Genomic DNA, 19,488 nt, shown 5'->3' with positions numbered 1-19,488 from the left:
AGCAAGTCTGAATTCGCTACAGATGCGGGTGGGTGGAGAGATCAAAGTAGCCATAGTGTGAACCCCCCAAGACTTACACGGTGCCAACTTTCATCCCAAGCTCACTTTTTTTGGGATCACTTAACTGATACAAGATGGGTTAATCGGAAACCGTGAATGAAATGATAATGAGTAATTGGCGCATTAAAATTGGAGAAATTGCCAGTGAAGATATCGTCTGTGAAAGTATTGTGTATGCGATTTCATTCACGATCAGTTTTGTTACCTTAACGTGTGCGCACAAATTGTGCCACATCTGTTGACCGACAATTACTAACGTCAACTTTTTGCATCAGCTTCTTTATTTTCATCAACATTATTCCAAGATTAGTCCACATGTATTGAAAGAAATCCGCATAGGGGATGAGAGCTGGGTGCTACATTACACTATCTAAACTGAATGAGCAACACATAAATTGAGACACAAAAATACAGGCAGTCAAAAAATATATATACATATGTAGGTTTGTCTTATAAATATATAATTGTTTCATAGATCAGGTGCAACTTACTTTATGATCGTACCTCGTATTTTACTCACTGTCAAGCAGTCTTTACCGCATCTTTTTTTTCAAAAGGAGTTGTTAAATGAGTGTTAAATGATAACAAATACATCTGAAACAAAAAAAAATAATTTTAAAAGTATTTTAATTGTCTTAAACAAAAATTTACGATTGTATTATTAATCTCTGTGGCAATTATCCAATAAAATCTAATAATCGTATAAGTAAAAACTGTTAGTTAATATGACGATGCTACCAAAACTCTACATTACCGCTATTTAAATTATATTGAACATGATATATTAATCAGCTCGGAAGTCCTGAAAGTTGCATCATTTTAAAATAAGTACAGTACTTAAATGAACACTCATCCACCTGAAAAACAAATAAACATATTTAATAAATCTCAAACAATAATCAATTAGAATATTAATTAACTACGTGGATGTTTTCCAATAAAATCTTATAATTGTAAATAAACATGTATAAACCAAACAAAGAATATAGAACTGACTTACTGAGAAAAGTGTTTACTACCGTTATGGAATTAAAACGTAACGTCATTTATTAGTCACAACGAACATCTCTTTGAAATATGATGAATTTAATTCTAAGGAAACATTTTTATATGTAACAGGTGTACCTGAAAACAAAAAAAAGATTATTTGTCAGAAAAAGGATCTTGTTGATATTATTGAAACAGTAGTTATATTATCTAATAATTATCATAAAAAAATTATTATTACCTTTTAGAAAATATGGTAATGATGGTGAATAATTATCACAATAATTTTCTTGAATTTTAGGACCTGCAGTAGAATCAGGCTGTACATTTGAAGGGCTGATCGTATATTTGTATCCTAGCAACATTCTTTTTAACAACGTTCCCTTTACTAGGCCCTTCAACTAAACAAGCACACAATAGAACAAATGAATTATGTTAAAAAAATATTTGTTGTAATTTTTTTAATCGTTTAATAAAAACAACACATCTGCAGCACCATTCAAAACCTAATGGTATACTTAATCACTACAAATTATAAACATGATAAAAAATACAAAACCCTATTTATTAATCAAATAAAAAGAAAATTACTATTTGTCAAAAATAAATATTTCATATCTATTAAATATAAAAGCAACAATTACACAGTATTGTGCAAAATCTACAAATGCAGAATTCAATTAAAAATATACTATCTAATAGAACTGCAGATTTAAATCATGCACTGATAAAATGAGCTACTTATGACAGTATTTATACCGCCATAAGAGTAGTATTTACTTTTAGTGTTTTTTTGTTATTTAATAGGTTTTCCGCTATTGTACATTCCTTTGTGTGTTTTTAAGTTTTTTCAAATTAATTTAACATTGGGCTATTATGTAATAAAATCTATCTAGGAATCATACAACTATAAACTGTTAGAATACCAGACGATGCTAAAAACCTGTACGTTACGACTATGTAATTACTAATATACATGATACATTACCGAGAGTCCAGACGTTTTGAAAGTGAGATAATTATACAAAAGTAGATGGTATAAATGATAACTAATCCATCTGAAAAAAAAAATTTAATTGACTAAAACAAAAATTAATAAATAACATTAATTAAATTATATGGGTATCATCTAATAAAATGTAATAATCATACAATAAGTATAATGTGATAGAATATATGATGATGCTGAAAAAACTGTACGTTACCTCATTGTAATACCTACTGTAAATGATTCAACAAGTCCGTCAAAAATTGAGTTACACCTTACCGTCTTTTATACTGAAAGAAATAAATTAATGTGTTCTGATTCAGCACTAGCTTTGTTGTTGTTTTCACCGTCCCCCAGCAGCAGTTCTGTACATCTTTCAGTATATATGCATTATCGTGTTTAACACGCCGTGTCCTCTAGAGGTTTTGTCGATTACAGAACTGCGTTCGGTAGTCCGATTTTTGTAAGCAAATAATTACACTTGTGAAATTCCTCAGCAAATTGTTGAGATATACGATGAGAATAAATATCATATACCCCGCGATAATAAAAACCTGCCGAATGTTCGGAAACGGAAGAACAAATGTGAGTGACGAGCTGGTTGATAGGCGTACATAAATTTTTTTTTTAATGATGGCCTCCTCTCACCCCTTATAGCCATTCCCAAACCTCCAAGAATATGTATAGCAGCTACAAGGAGAGTGTTCTTGGTGTTTTAGGATAACACTATCACCTTGAAGTGCTATGAATATAGTGTTTGCCCACCTTTTCTTGCTTCTATCTACGGAGCTTATTCGTCCGGATCCCTCCCGCTACATTGAAACACGCCGACCTACTTTTCCACAATTCCGCCGTGTTAATCTGTTGAAGCGTTAACATTCCCGGGGATAGCCTATCAGATCCAGACTCGCTTAGCACATGTCCTTCCCGCACTCCTCACAGGTTCATCATATGTCGGGGGTAACCATTGCTACCATCAGCAAGCCTGAATTCGCTACAGATGCGTGTGGGTGGAGAGATCAAAGTAGCCATACTGTGAACCCCCCAAGACTTACACGGTGCCAACTTTCATCCCAAGCTCACTTTTTTTGGGATCACTTAACTGATACAAGATGGGTTAATCGGAAACCGTGAATGAAATGATAATGAGTAATTGGCGCATTAAAATTGGAGAAATTGCCAGTGAAGATATCGTCTGTGAAAGTATTGTGTATGCGATTTCATTCACGATCAGTTTTGTTACCTTAACGTGTGCGCACAAATTGTGCCACATCTGTTGACCGACAATTACTAACGTCAACTTTTTGCATCAGCTTCTTTATTTTCATCAACATTATTCCAAGATTAGTCCACATGTATTGAAAGAAATCCGCATAGGGGATGAGAGCTGGGAGCTACATTACACTATCTAAACTGAATGAGCAACACATACATTGAGACACAAAAATACAGGCAGTCAAAAAATATATATACATATGTAGGTTTGTCTTATAAATATATAATTGTTTCATAGATCGGGTGCAACTTACTTTATGATCGTCCCTCGTATTTTACTCACTGTCAAGCAGTCTTTACCGCATCTATTTTTTCAAAAGGAGTTGTTAAATGAGTGTTAAATGATAACAAATACATCTGAAACAAAAAAAAATAATTTTAAAAGTATTTTAATTGTCTTAAACAAAAATTTACGATTGTATTATTAATCTCTGTGGCAATTATCCAATAAAATCTAATAATCGTATAAGTAAAAACTGTTAGTTAATATGACGATGCTACCAAAACTCTACATTACCGCTATTTAAATTATATTGAACATGATATATTAATCAGCTCGGAAGTCCTGAAAGTTGCATCATTTTAAAATAAGTACAGTACTTAAATGAACACTCATCCACCTGAAAAACAAATAAACATATTTAATAAATCTCAAACAATAATCAATTAGAATATTAATTAACTACGTGGATGTTTTCCAATAAAATCTTATAATTGTAAATAAACATGTATAAAACAAACAAAGAATATAGAACTGACTTACTGAGAAAAGTGTTTACTACCGTTATGGAATTAAAACGTAACGTCATTTATTAGTCACAACGAACATCTCTTTGAAATATGATGAATTTAATTCTAAGGAAACATTTTTATATGTAACAGGTGTACCTGAAAACAAAAAAAAGATTATTTGTCAGAAAAAGGATCTTGTTGATATTATTGAAACAGTAGTTATATTATCTAATAATTATCATAAAAAAATTATTATTACCTTTTAGAAAATATGGTAATGATGGTGAATAATTATCACAATAATTTTCTTGAATTTTAGGACCTGCAGTAGAATCAGGCTGTACATTTGAAGGGCTGATCGTATATTTGTATCCTAGCAACATTCTTTTTAACAACGTTCCCTTTACTAGGCCCTTCAACTAAACAAGCACACAATAGAACAAATGAATTATGTTAAAAAAATATTTGTTGTAATTTTTTTAATCGTTTAATAAAAACAACACATCTGCAGCACCATTCAAAACCTAATGGTATACTTAATCACTACAAATTATAAACATGATAAAAAATACAAAACCCTATTTATTAATCAAATAAAAAGAAAATTACTATTTGTCAAAAATAAATATTTCATATGTATTAAATATAAAAGCAACAATTACACAGTATTGTTCAAAATCTACAAATGCAGAATTCAATTAAAAATATACTATCTAATAGAACTGCAGATTTAAATCAAATAAAATGAGCTACTTATGACAGTATTTATACCGCCATAAGAGTAGTATTTACTTTTAGTGTTTTTTTGTTATTTAATAGGTTTTCCGCTATTGTACATTCCTTTGTGTGTTTTTAAGTTTTTTCAAATTAATTTAACATTGGGCTATTATGTAATAAAATCTATCTAGGAATCATACAACTACAAACTGTTAGAATACCAGACGATGCTAAAAACCTGTACGTTACGACTATGTAATTACTAATATACATGATACATTACCGAGAGTCCAGACGTTTTGAAAGTGAGATAATTATACAAAAGTAGATGGTATAAATGATAACTAATCCATCTGAAAAAAAAATTTAATTGACTAAAACAAAAATTAATAAATTACATTAATTAAATTATATGGGTATCATCCAATAAAATGTAATAATCATACAATTAGTATAATGTGATAGAATATATGATGATGCTGAAAAAACTGTACGTTACCTCATTGTAATACCTACTGTAAATGATTCAACAAGTCCGTCAAAAATTGAGTTACACCTTACCGTCTTTTATACTGAAAGAAATAAATTAATGTGTTCTGATTCAGCAGTAGCTTTGTTGTTGTTTTCACCGTCCCCCATCATTAGTTCTGTACATCATTCAGTATATATGCATTATCGTGTTTAACACGCCGTGTCCTCTAGAGGTTTTGTCGATTACAGAACTGCGTTCGGTAGTCCCATTTTTGTAAGCAAATAATTACACTTGTGAAATTCCTCAGCAAATTGTTGAGATATACGATGAGAATAAATATCATATACCCCGCGATAATAAAAACCTGCCGAATGTTCGGAAACGGGAGAACAAATGTGAGTGACGAGCTGGTTGATAGGCGTACATAAATTTTTTTTTTAATGATGGCCTCCTCTCACCCCTTATAGCCATTCCCAAACCTCCAAGAATATGTTTAGCAGCTACAAGGAGAGTGTTCTTGGTGTTTTAGGATAACACTATCACCTTGAAGTGCTATGAATATAGTGTTTGCCCACCTTTTCTTGCTTCTATCTACGGAGCTTATTCGTCCGGATCCCTCCCGCTACATTGAAACACGCCGACCTACTTTTCCACAATTCCGCCGTGTTAATCTGTTGAAGCGTTATCATTCCCGGGGATAGCCTATCAGATCCAGACTCGCTTAGCACATGTCCTTCCCGCACTCCTCACAGGTTCATCATATGTCGGGGGTCACCATTGCTACCATCAGCAAGCCTGAATTCGCTACAGATGCGGGTGGGTGGAGAGATCAAACTAGCCATAGTGTGAACCCCCCAAGACTTACACGGTGCCAACTTTCATCCCAAGCTCACTTTTTTTGGGATCACTTAACTGATACACGATGGGTTAATCGGAAACCGTGAATGAAATGATAATGAGTAATCGGCGCATTAAAATTGGAGAAATTGCCAGTGAAGATAACGTCTGTGAAAGTATTGTGTATGCGATTTCATTCACGATCAGCTTGGTTACCTTAACGTGTGTGCACAAATTGTGCCACATCTGTTGACCGACAATTACTAACGTCAACTTTTTGCATCAGCTTTTTTATTTTCATCAACATTATTCCAAGATTAGTCCACATGTATTGAAAGAAATCCGCATAGGGGATGAGAGCTGGGTGCTACATTACACTATCTAAACTGAATGAGCAACACATAAATTGAGACACAAAAATACAGGCAGTCAAAAAATATATATACATATGTAGGTTTGTCTTATAAATATATAATTGTTTCATAGATCACGTGCAACTTACTTTATGAACGTACCTCGTATTTTACTCACTGTCAAGCAGTCTTGAACGCATCCATTTTTTCTAAAGGAGTTGTTAAATGAGTGTTAAATGATAACAAATACATCTGAAAAAAAAAAATAATTTTAAAAGTCTTTTAACTGTCTTAAACAAAAATTTACGATTGTATTATTAATCTCTCTGGCAATTATCCAATAAAATCTAATAATCGTATAATAAGTAAAAACTGTTAGTTAATATGACGATGCTAACAAAACTGTACATTACCGCTATTTAAATTATATTGAACATGATATATTAATCAGCTCGGAAGTCCTGAAAGTTGCATCATATTAAAATAAGTACAGTACTAAAATGAACACTCATCCACCTGAAAAACAAATAAACATATTTTATAAATCTCAAGCAATAATCAATTAGAATATTAATTAACTACGTGGATGTTTTCCAATAAAATTTTATAATTGTAAATAAACATGTATAAACCAACAAAGAATATAGAACTGACTTACTGAGAAAAGTGTTTACTACCGTTATGGAATTAAAACGTAACGACATTTATTAGTCACAACGAACAGCTCTTTGAAATATGATGAATTTAATTCTAAGGAAACATTTTTATATGTAACAGGTGTACCTGAAAACAAAAAAAAAGATTATTTGTCAGAAAAAGGATCTTGTTGATATTATTGAAACAGTAGTTATATTATTTAATAATTATCATAACAAAATTATTATTACCTTTTAGAAAATATGGTAATGATGGTGAATAATTATCACAATCATTTTCTTGAATTTTAGGACCTGCAGTAGAATCAGGCTGTACATTTGAAAGGCTGATCGTATATTTGTATCCTAGCAACATTCTTTTTAACAACGTTCCCTTTACTAGGCCCTTCAACTAAACAAGCACACAATAGAACAAAAGAATTATGTTAAAAAAATATTTGTTGTAATTTTTTTAATCGTTTAATAAAAACAACACATCTGCAGCACCATTCAAAACCTAATGGTATACTTAATCACTACAAATTATAAACATGATAAAAAATACAAAACCCTATTTATTAATCAAATAAAAAGAAAATTACTATTTGTCAAAAATAAATATTTCATATCTATGAAATATAAAAGCAACAATTACACAGTATTGTTCAAATCTACAAATGCAGAATTCAATTAAAAATATACTATCTAATAGAACTGCAGATTTAAATCATGCACTGATAAAATGAGCTACTTATGACAGTATTTATACCGCCATAAGAGTAGTATTTACTATTAGTGTTTTTTTGTTATTTAATAGGTTTTCCGCTATTGTACATTCCTTTGTGTGTTTTTAAGATTTTTCAAATTAATTTAACATTGGGCTATTATGTAATAAAATCTATCTAGCAATCATACAACTATAAACTGTTAGAATACCAGACGATGCTAAAAACCTGTACGTTACGACTATGTAATTACTAATATACATGATACATTACCGAGAGTCCAGACGTTTTGAAAGTGAGATAATTATACAAAAGTAGATGGTATAAATGATAACTAATCCATCTGAAAAAAAAATTTAATTGACTAAAACAAAAATTAATAAATTACATTAATTAAATTATATGGGTATCATCCAATAAAATGTAATAATCATACAATAAGAATAATGTGATAGAATATATGATGATGCTGAAAAAACTGTACGTTACCTCATTGTAATACCTACTGTAAATGATTCAACAAGTCCCTCAAAAATTGAGTTACACCTTACCGTCTTTTATACTGAAAGAAATAAATTAATGTGTTCTGATTCAGCAGTAGCTTTGTTGTTGTTTTCACCGTCCCCCAGCAGCAGTTCTGTACATCATTCAGTATATATGCATTATCGTGTTTAACACGCCGTGTCCTCTAGAGGTTTTGTCGATTACAGAACTGCGTTCGGTAGTCCGATTTTTGTAAGCAAATAATTACACTTGTGAAATTCCTCAGCAAATTGTTGAGATATACGATGAGAATAAATATCATATACCCCGCGATAATAAAAACCTGCCGAATGTTCGGAAACGGGAGAACAAATGTGAGTGACGAGCTGGTTGATAGGCGTACATAAATTTTTTTTTTAATGAGGCCTCCTCTCACCCCTTATAGCCATTCCCAAACCTCCAAGAATATGTTTAGCAGCTACAAGGAGAGTGTTCTTGGTGTTTTAGGATAACACTATCACCTTGAAGTGCTATGAATATAGTGCTTGCCCACCTTTTCTTGCTTCTATCTACGGAGCTTATTCGTCCGGATCCCTCCCGCTACATTGAAACACGCCGACCTACTTTTCCACAATTCCGCCGTGTTAATCTGTTGAAGCGTTATCATTCCCGGGGATAGCCTATCAGATCCAGACTCGCTTAGCACATGTCCTTCCCGCACTCCTCACAGGTTCATGATATGTCGGGGGTCACCATTGCTACCATCAGCAAGCCTGAATTCGCTACAGATGCGGGTGGGTGGAGAGATCAAAGTAGCCATAGTGTGAACCCCCCAAGACTTACACGGTGCCAACTTTCATCCCAAGCTCACTTTTTTTGGGATCACTTAACTGATACACGATGGGTTAATCGGAAACCGTGAATGAAATGATAATGAGTAATCGGCGCATTAAAATTGGAGAAATTGCCAGTGAAGATAACGTCTGTGAAAGTATTGTGTATGCGATTTCATTCACGATCAGCTTGGTTACCTTAACGTGTGTGCACAAATTGTGCCACATCTGTTGACCGACAATTACTAACGTCAACTTTTTGCATCAGCTTTTTTATTTTCATCAACATTATTCCAAGATTAGTCCACATGTATTGAAAGAAATCCGCATAGGGGATGAGAGCTGGGAGCTACATTACACTATCTAAACTGAATGAGCAACACATACATTGAGACACAAAAATACAGGCAGTCAAAAAATATATATACATATGTAGGTTTGTCTTATAAATATATAATTGTTTCATAGATCAGGTGCAACTTACTTTATGATCGTCCCTCGTATTTTACTCACTGTCAAGCAGTCTTTACCGCATCTATTTTTTCAAAAGGAGTTGTTAAATGAGTGTTAAATGATAACAAATACATCTGAAACAAAAAAAAATAATTTTAAAAGTATTTTAATTGTCTTAAACAAAAATTTACGATTGTATTATTAATCTCTGTGGCAATTATCCAATAAAATCTAATAATCGTATAAGTAAAAACTGTTAGTTAATATGACGATGCTACCAAAACTCTACATTACCGCTATTTAAATTATATTGAACATGATATATTAATCAGCTCGGAAGTCCTGAAAGTTGCATCATTTTAAAAAAGTACAGTACTTAAATGAACACTCATCCACCTGAAAAACAAATAAACATATTTAATAAATCTCAAACAATAATCAATTAGAATATTAATTAACTACGTGGATGTTTTCCAATAAAATCTTATAATTGTAAATAAACATGTATAAACCAAACAAAGAATATAGAACTGACTTACTGAGAAAAGTGTTTACTACCGTTATGGAATTAAAACGTAACGTCATTTATTAGTCACAACGAACATCTCTTTGAAATATGATGAATTTAATTCTAAGGAAACATTTTTATATGTAACAGGTGTACCTGAAAACAAAAAAAAGATTATTTGTCAGAAAAAGGATCTTGTTGATATTATTGAAACAGTAGATATATTATCTAATAATTATCATAACAAAATTATTATTACCTTTTAGAAAATATGGTAATGATGGTGAATAATTATCACAAACATTTTCTTGAATTTTAGGACCTGCAGTAGAATCAGGCTGTACATTTGAAGGGCTGATCGTATATTTGTATCCTAGCAACATTCTTTTTAACAACGTTCCCTTTACTAGGCCCTTCAACTAAACAAGCACACAATAGAACAAATGAATTATGTTAAAAAAGTATTTGTTTTAATTTTTTTAATCGTTTAATAAAAACAACACATCTGCAGCACCATTCAAAACCTAATGGTATACTTAATCACTACAAATTATAAACATGATAAAAAATACAAAACCCTATTTATTAATCAAATAAAAAGAAAATTACTATTTGTCAAAAATAAATATTTCATATCTATTAAATATAAAAGCAACAATTACACAGTATTGTTCAAAATCTACAAATGCAGAATTCAATTAAAAATATACTATCTAATAGAACTGCAGATTTAAATCAAATAAAATGAGCTACTTATGACAGTATTTATACCGTCATAAGAGTAGTATTTACTTTTAGTGTTTTTTTTGTTATTTAATAGGTTTTCCGCTATTGTACATTCCTTTGTGTGTTTTTAAGTTTTTTCAAATTAATTTAACATTGGGCTATTATGTAATAAAATCTATCTAGGAATCATACAACTACAAACTGTTAGAATACCAGACGATGCTAAAAACCTGTACGTTACGACTATGTAATTACTAATATACATGATACATTACCGAGAGTCCACACGTTTTGAAAGTGAGATAATTATACAAAAGTAGATGGTATAAATGATAACTAATCCATCTGAAAAAAAAAAATTTAATTGACTAAAACAAAAATTAATAAATTACATTAATTAAATTATATGGGTATCATCCAATAAAATGTAATAATCATACAATAAGTATAATGTGATAGAATATATGATGATGCTGAAAAAACTGTACGTTACCTCATTGTAATACCTACTGTAAATGATTCAACAAGTCCGTCAAAAATTGAGTTACACCTTACCGTCTTTTATACTGAAAGAAATAAATTAATGTGTTCTGATTCAGCAGTAGCTTTGTTGTTGTTTTCACCGTCCCCCAGCAGCAGTTCTGTACATCATTCAGTATATATGCATTATCGTGTTTAACACGCCGTGTCCTCTAGAGGTTTTGTCGATTACAGAACTGCGTTCGGTAGTCCGATTTTTGTAAGCAAATAATTACACTTGTGAAATTCCTCAGCAAATTGTTGAGATATACGATGAGAATAAATATCATATACCCCGCGATAATAAAAACCTGCCGAATGTTCGGAAACGGGAGAACAAATGTGAGTGACGAGCTGGTTGATAGGGGTACATAAATTTTTTTTTTAATGATGGCCTCCTCTCACCCCTTATAGCCATTCCCAAACCTCCAAGAATATGTTTAGCAGCTACAAGGAGAGTGTTATTGGTGTTTTTGGATAACACTATCACCTTGAAGTGCTATGAATATAGTGTTTGCCCACCTTTTCTTGCTTCTATCTACGGAGCTTATTCGTCCGGATCCCTCCCGCTACATTGAAACACGCCGACCTACTTTTCCACAATTCCGCCGTGTTAATCTGTTGAAGCGTTATCATTCCCGGGGATAGCCTATCAGATCCAGACTCGCTTAGCACATGTCCTTCCCGCACTCCTCACAGGTTCATCATATGTCGGGGGTCACCATTGCTACCATCAGCAAGCCTGAATTCGCTACAGATGCGGGTGGGTGGAGAGATCAAACTAGCCATAGTGTGAACCCCCCAAGACTTACACGGTGCCAACTTTCATCCCAAGCTCACTTTTTTTGGGATCACTTAACTGATACACGATGGGTTAATCGGAAACCGTGAATGAAATGATAATGAGTAATCGGCGCATTAAAATTGGAGAAATTGCCAGTGAAGATAACGTCTGTGAAAGTATTGTGTATGCGATTTCATTCACGATAAGCTTGGTTACCTTAACGTGTGTGCACAAATTGTGCCACATCTGTTGACCGACATTTACTAACGTCAACTTTTTGCATCAGCTTTTTTATTTTCATCAACATTATTCCAAGATTAGTCCACATGTATTGAAAGAAATCCGCATAGGGGATGAGAGCTGGGTGCTACATTACACTATCTAAACTGAATGAGCAACACATAAATTGAGACACAAAAATACAGGCAGTCAAAAAATATATATACATATGTAGGTTTGTCTTATAAATATATAATTGTTTCATAGATCACGTGCAACTTACTTTATGAACGTACCTCGTATTTTACTCACTGTCAAGCAGTCTTGAACGCATCCATTTTTTCTAAAGGAGTTGTTAAATGAGTGTTAAATGATAACAAATACATCTGAAAAAAAAAAATAATTTTAAAAGTCTTTTAACTGTCTTAAACAAAAATTTACGATTGTATTATTAATCTCTCTGGCAATTATCCAATAAAATCTAATAATCGTATAATAAGTAAAAACTGTTAGTTAATATGACGATGCTAACAAAACTGTACATTACCGCTATTTAAATTATATTGAACATGATATATTAATCAGCTCGGAAGTCCTGAAAGTTGCATCATATTAAAATAAGTACAGTACTAAAATGAACACTCATCCACCTGAAAAACAAATAAACATATTTTATAAATCTCAAGCAATAATCAATTAGAATATTAATTAACTACGTGGATGTTTTCCAATAAAATTTTATAATTGTAAATAAACATGTATAAACCAACAAAGAATATAGAACTGACTTACTGAGAAAAGTGTTTACTACCGTTATGGAATTAAAACGTAACGACATTTATTAGTCACAACGAACAGCTCTTTGAAATATGATGAATTTAATTCTAAGGAAACATTTTTATATGTAACAGGTGTACCTGAAAACAAAAAAAAAGATTATTTGTCAGAAAAATGATCTTGTTGATATTATTGAAACAGTAGTTATATTATTTAATAATTATCATAACAAAATTATTATTACCTTTTAGAAAATATGGTAATGATGGTGAATAATTATCACAATAATTTTCTTGAATTTTAGGACCTGCAGTAGAATCAGGCTGTACATTTGAAAGGCTGATCGTATATTTGTATCCTAGCAACATTCTTTTTAACAACGTTCCCTTTACTAGGCCCTTCAACTAAACAAGCACACAATAGAACAAAAGAATTATGTTAAAAAAATATTTGTTGTAATTTTTTTAATCGTTTAATAAAACCAACACATCTGCAGCACCATTCAAAACCTAATGGTATACTTAATCACTACAAATTATAAACATGATAAAAAATACAAAACCCTATTTATTAATCAAATAAAAAGAAAATTACTATTTGTCAAAAATAAATATTTCATATCTATGAAATATAAAAGCAACAATTACACAGTATTGTTCAAATCTACAAATGCAGAATTCAATTAAAAATATACTATCTAATAGAACTGCAGATTTAAATCATGCACTGATAAAATGAGCTACTTATGACAGTATTTATACCGCCATAAGAGTAGTATTTACTATTAGTGTTTTTTTGTTATTTAATAGGTTTTCCGCTATTGTACATTCCTTTGTGTGTTTTTAAAATTTTTCAAATTAATTTAACATTGGGCTATTATGTAATAAAATCTATCTAGCAATCATACAACTATAAACTGTTAGAATACCAGACGATGCTAAAAACCTGTACGTTACGACTATGTAATTACTAATATACATGATACATTACCGAGAGTCCAGACGTTTTGAAAGTGAGATAATTATACAAAAGTAGATGGTATAAATGATAACTCATCCATCTGAAAAAAAAAAAAATTTAGTTGACAAAAACAAAAATTAATAAATTACATTAATTAAATTATATGGGTATCATCCAATAAAATGTAATAATCATACAATAAGTATAATGTGATAGAATATATGATGATGCTGAAAAAACTGTACGTTACCTCATTGTAATACCTACTGTAATTGATTCAACAAGTCCGTCAAAAATTGAGTTACACCTTACCGTCTTTTATACTGAAAGAAATAAATTAATGTGTTCTGATTCAGCACTAGCATTGTTGTTGTTTTCACCGTCCCCCAGCAGCAGTTCTGTACATCTTTCAGTATATATGCATTATCGTGTTTAACACGCCGTGTCCTCTAGAGGTTTTGTCGATTACAGAACTGCGTTCGGTAGTCCGGTTTTTGTAAGCAAATAATTACACTTGTGAAATTCCTCAGCAAATTGTTGAGATATACGATGAGAATAAATATCATATACCCCCCGCGATAATAAAAACCTGCCGAATGTTCGGAAACGGAAGAACAAATGTGAGTGACGAGCTGGTTGATAGGCGTACATAAATTTTTTTTATAATGATGGCCTCCTCTCACCCCTTATAGCCATTCCCAAACCTCCAAGAATATGTTTAGCAGCTACAAGGAGAGTGTTCTTGGTGTTTTAGGATAACACTATCACCTTGAAGTGCTATGAATATAGTGTTTGCCCACCTTTTCTTGCTTCTATCTACGGAGCTTATTCGTCCGGATCCCTCCCGCTACATTGAAACACGCCGACCTACTTTTCCACAATTCCGCCGTGTTAATCTGTTGAAGCATTATCATTCCCGGGGATAGCCTATCAGATCCAGACTCGCTTAGCACATGTCCTTCCCGCACTCCTCACAGGTTCATCATATGTCGGGGGTCACCATTGCTACCATCAGCAAGCCTGAATTCGCTACAGATGCGGGTGGGTGGAGAGATCAAAGTAGCCATAGTGTGAACCCCCCAAGACTTACACGGTGCCAACTTTCATCCCAAGCTCACTTTTTTTGGGATCACTTAACTGATACACGATGGGTTAATCGGAAACCGTGAATGAAATGATAATGAGTAATCGGCGCATTAAAATTGGAGAAATTGCCAGTGAAGATAACGTCTGTGAAAGTATTGTTATGCGATTTCATTCACGATCAGCTTGGTTACCTTAACGTGTGTGCACAAATTGTGCCACATCTGTTGACCGATAATTACTAACGTCAACTTTTTGCATCAGCTTTTTCATTTTCATCAACATTATTCCAAGATTAGTCCACATGTATTGAAAGAAATCCGCATAGGGGATGAGAGCTGGGAGCTACATTACACTATCTAAACTGAATGAGCAACACATACATTGAGACACAAAAATACAGGCAGTCAAAAAATATATATACATATGTAGGTTTGTCTTATAAATATATAATTGTTTCATAGATCAGGTGCAACTTACTTTATGATCGTCCCTCGTATTTTACTCACTGTCAAGCAGTCTTTACCGCATCTATTTTTTCAAAAGGAGTTGTTAAATGAGTGTTAAATGATAACAAATACATCTAAAAACAAAAAAAAATAATTTCAAAAGTATTTTAATTGTCTTAAACAAAAATTTACGATTGTATTATTAATCTCTGTGGCAATTATCCAATAAAATCTAATAATCGTATAAGTAAAAACTGTTAGTTAATATGACGATGCTACCAAAACTCTACATTACCGCTATTTAAATTATATTGAACATGATATATTAATCAGCTCGGAAGTCCTGAAAGTTGCATCATTTTAAAATAAGTACAGTACTTAAATGAACACTCATCCACCTGAAAAACAAATAAACATATTTAATAAATCTCAAACAATAATCAATTAGAATATTAATTAACTACGTGGATGTTTTCCAATAAAATCTTATAATTGTAAATAAACATGTATAAACCAAACAAAGAATATAGAACTGACTTACTGAGAAAAGTGTTTACTACCGTTATGGAATTAAAACGTAACGTCATTTATTAGTCACAACGAACATCTCTTTGAAATATGATGAATTTAATTCTAAGGAAACATTTTTATATGTAACAGGTGTACCTGAAAACAAAAAAAAGATTATTTGTCAGAAAAAGGATCTTGTTGATATTATTGAAACAGTAGTTATATTATCTAATAATTATCATAAAAAAATTATTATTACCTTTTAGAAAATATGGTAATGATGGTGAATAATTATCACAATAATTTTCTTGAATTTTAGGACCTGCAGTAGAATCAGGCTGTACATTTGAAGGGCTGATCGTATATTTGTATCCTAGCAACATTCTTTTTAACAACGTTCCCTTTACTAGGCCCTTCAACTAAACAAGCACACAATAGAACAAATGAATTATGTTAAAAAAATATTTGTTGTAATTTTTTTAATCGTTTAATAAAAACAACACATCTGCAGCACCATTCAAAACCTAATGGTATACTTAATCACTACAAATTATAAACATGATAAAAAATACAAAACCCTATTTATTAATCAAATAAAAAGAAAATTACTATTTGTCAAAAATAAATATTTCATATGTATTAAATATAAAAGCAACAATTACACAGTATTGTTCAAAATCTACAAATGCAGAATTCAATTAAAAATATACTATCTAATAGAACTGCAGATTTAAATCAAATAAAATGAGCTACTTATGACAGTATTTATACCGCCATAAGAGTAGTATTTACTTTTAGTGTTTTTTTGTTATTTAATAGGTTTTCCGCTATTGTACATTCCTTTGTGTGTTTTTAAGTTTTTTCAAATTAATTTAACATTGGGCTATTATGTAATAAAATCTATCTAGGAATCATACAACTACAAACTGTTAGAATACCAGACGATGCTAAAAACCTGTACGTTACGACTATGTAATTACTAATATACATGATACAATACCGAGAGTCCAGACGTTTTGAAAGTGAGATAATTATACAAAAGTAGATGGTATAAATGATAACTAATCCATCTGAAAAAAAAATTTAATTGACTAAAACAAAAATTAATAAATTACATTAATTAAATTATATGGGTATCATCCAATAAAATGTAATAATCATACAATAAGTATAATGTGATAGAATATATGATGATGCTGAAAAAACTGTACGTTACCTCATTGTAATACCTACTGTAAATGATTCAACAAGTCCGTCAAAAATTGAGTTACACCTTACCGTCTTTTATACTGAAAGAAATAAATTAATGTGTTCTGATTCAGCAGTAGCTTTGTTGTTGTTTTCACCGTCCCCCATCAGCAGTTCTGTACATCATTCAGTATATATGCATTATCGTGTTTAACACGCCGTGTCCTCTAGAGGTTTTGTCGATTACAGAACTGCGTTCGGTAGTCCGATTTTTGTAAGCAAATAATTACACTTGTGAAATTCCTCAGCAAATTGTTGAGATATACGATGAGAATAAATATCATATACCCCGCGATAATAAAAACCTGCCGAATGTTCGGAAACGGGAGAACAAATGTGAGTGACGAGCTGGTTGATAGGCGTACATAAATTTTTTTTTTAATGATGGCCTCCTCTCACCCCTTATAGCCATTCCCAAACCTCCAAGAATATGTTTAGCAGCTACAAGGAGAGTGTTCTTGGTGTTTTAGGATAACACTATCACCTTGAAGTGCTATGAATATAGTGCTTGCCCACCTTTTCTTGCTTCTATCTACGGAGCTTATTCGTCCGGATCCCTCCCGCTACATTGAAACACGCCGACCTACTTTTCCACAATTCCGCCGTGTTAATCTGTTGAAGCGTTATCATTCCCGGGGATAGCCTATCAGATCCAGACTCGCTTAGCACATGTCCTTCCCGCACTCCTCACAGGTTCATCATATGTCGGGGGTCACCATTGCTACCATCAGCAAGCCTGAATTCGCTACAGATGCGGGTGGGTGGAGAGATCAAAGTAGCCATAGTGTGAACCCCCCAAGACTTACACGGTGCCAACTTTCATCCCAAGCTCACTTTTTTTGGGATCACTTAACTGATACACGATGGGTTAATCGGAAACCGTGAATGAAATGATAATGAGTAATCGGCGCATTAAAATTGGAGAAATTGCCAGTGAAGATAACGTCTGTGAAAGTATTGTGTATGCGATTTCATTCACGATCAGCTTGGTTACCTTAACGTGTGTGCACAAATTGTGCCACATCTGTTGACCGACAATTACTAACGTCAACTTTTTGCATCAGCTTTTTTATTTTCATCAACATTATTCCAAGATTAGTCCACATGTATTGAAAGAAATCCGCATAGGGGATGAGAGCTGGGAGCTACATTACACTATCTAAACTGAATGAGCAACACATACATTGAGACACGAAAATACAGGCAGTCAAAAAATATATATACATATGTAGGTTTGTCTTATAAATATATAATTGTTTCATAGATCAGGTGCAACTTACTTTATGATCGTCCCTCGTATTTTACTCACTGTCAAGCAGTCTTTACCGCATCTATTTTTTCAAAAGGAGTTGTTAAATGAGTGTTAAATGATAACAAATACATCTGAAACAAAAAAAAATAATTTTAAAAGTATTTTAATTGTCTTAAACAAAAATTTACGATTGTATTATTAATCTCTGTGGCAATTATCCAATAAAATCTAATAATCGTATAAGTAAAAACTGTTAGTTAATATGACGATGCTACCAAAACTCTACATTACCGCTATTTAAATTATATTGAACATGATATATTAATCAGCTCGGAAGTCCTGAAAGTTGCATCATTTTAAAATAAGTACAGTACTTAAATGAACACTCATCCACCTGAAAAACAAATAAACATATTTAATAAATCTCAAACAATAATCAATTAGAATATTAATTAACTACGTGGATGTTTTCCAATAAAATCTTATAATTGTAAATAAACATGTATAAACCAAACAAAGAATATAGAACTGACTTACTGAGAAAAGTGTTTACTACCGTTATGGAATTAAAACGTAACGTCATTTATTAGTCACAACGAACATCTCTTTGAAATATGATGAATTTAATTCTAAGGAAACATTTTTATATGTAACAGGTGTACCTGAAAACAAAAAAAAGATTATTTGTCAGAAAAAGGATCTTGTTGATATTATTGAAACAGTAGTTATATTATCTAATAATTATCATAAAAAAATTATTATTACCTTTTAGAAAATTTGGTAATGATGGTGAATAATTATCACAATAATTTTCTTGAATTTTAGGACCTGCAGTAGAATCAGGCTGTACATTTGAAGGGCTGATCGTATATTTGTATCCTAGCAACATTCTTTTTAACAACG

The sequence above is a fragment of the Lycorma delicatula genome, chromosome 4, assembly GCF_047948215.1.
Source record: "Lycorma delicatula isolate Av1 chromosome 4, ASM4794821v1, whole genome shotgun sequence".
In the NCBI taxonomy this organism is placed as follows: domain Eukaryota; kingdom Metazoa; phylum Arthropoda; class Insecta; order Hemiptera; family Fulgoridae; genus Lycorma; species Lycorma delicatula.
This window is presented reverse-complemented; position numbering follows the sequence as displayed.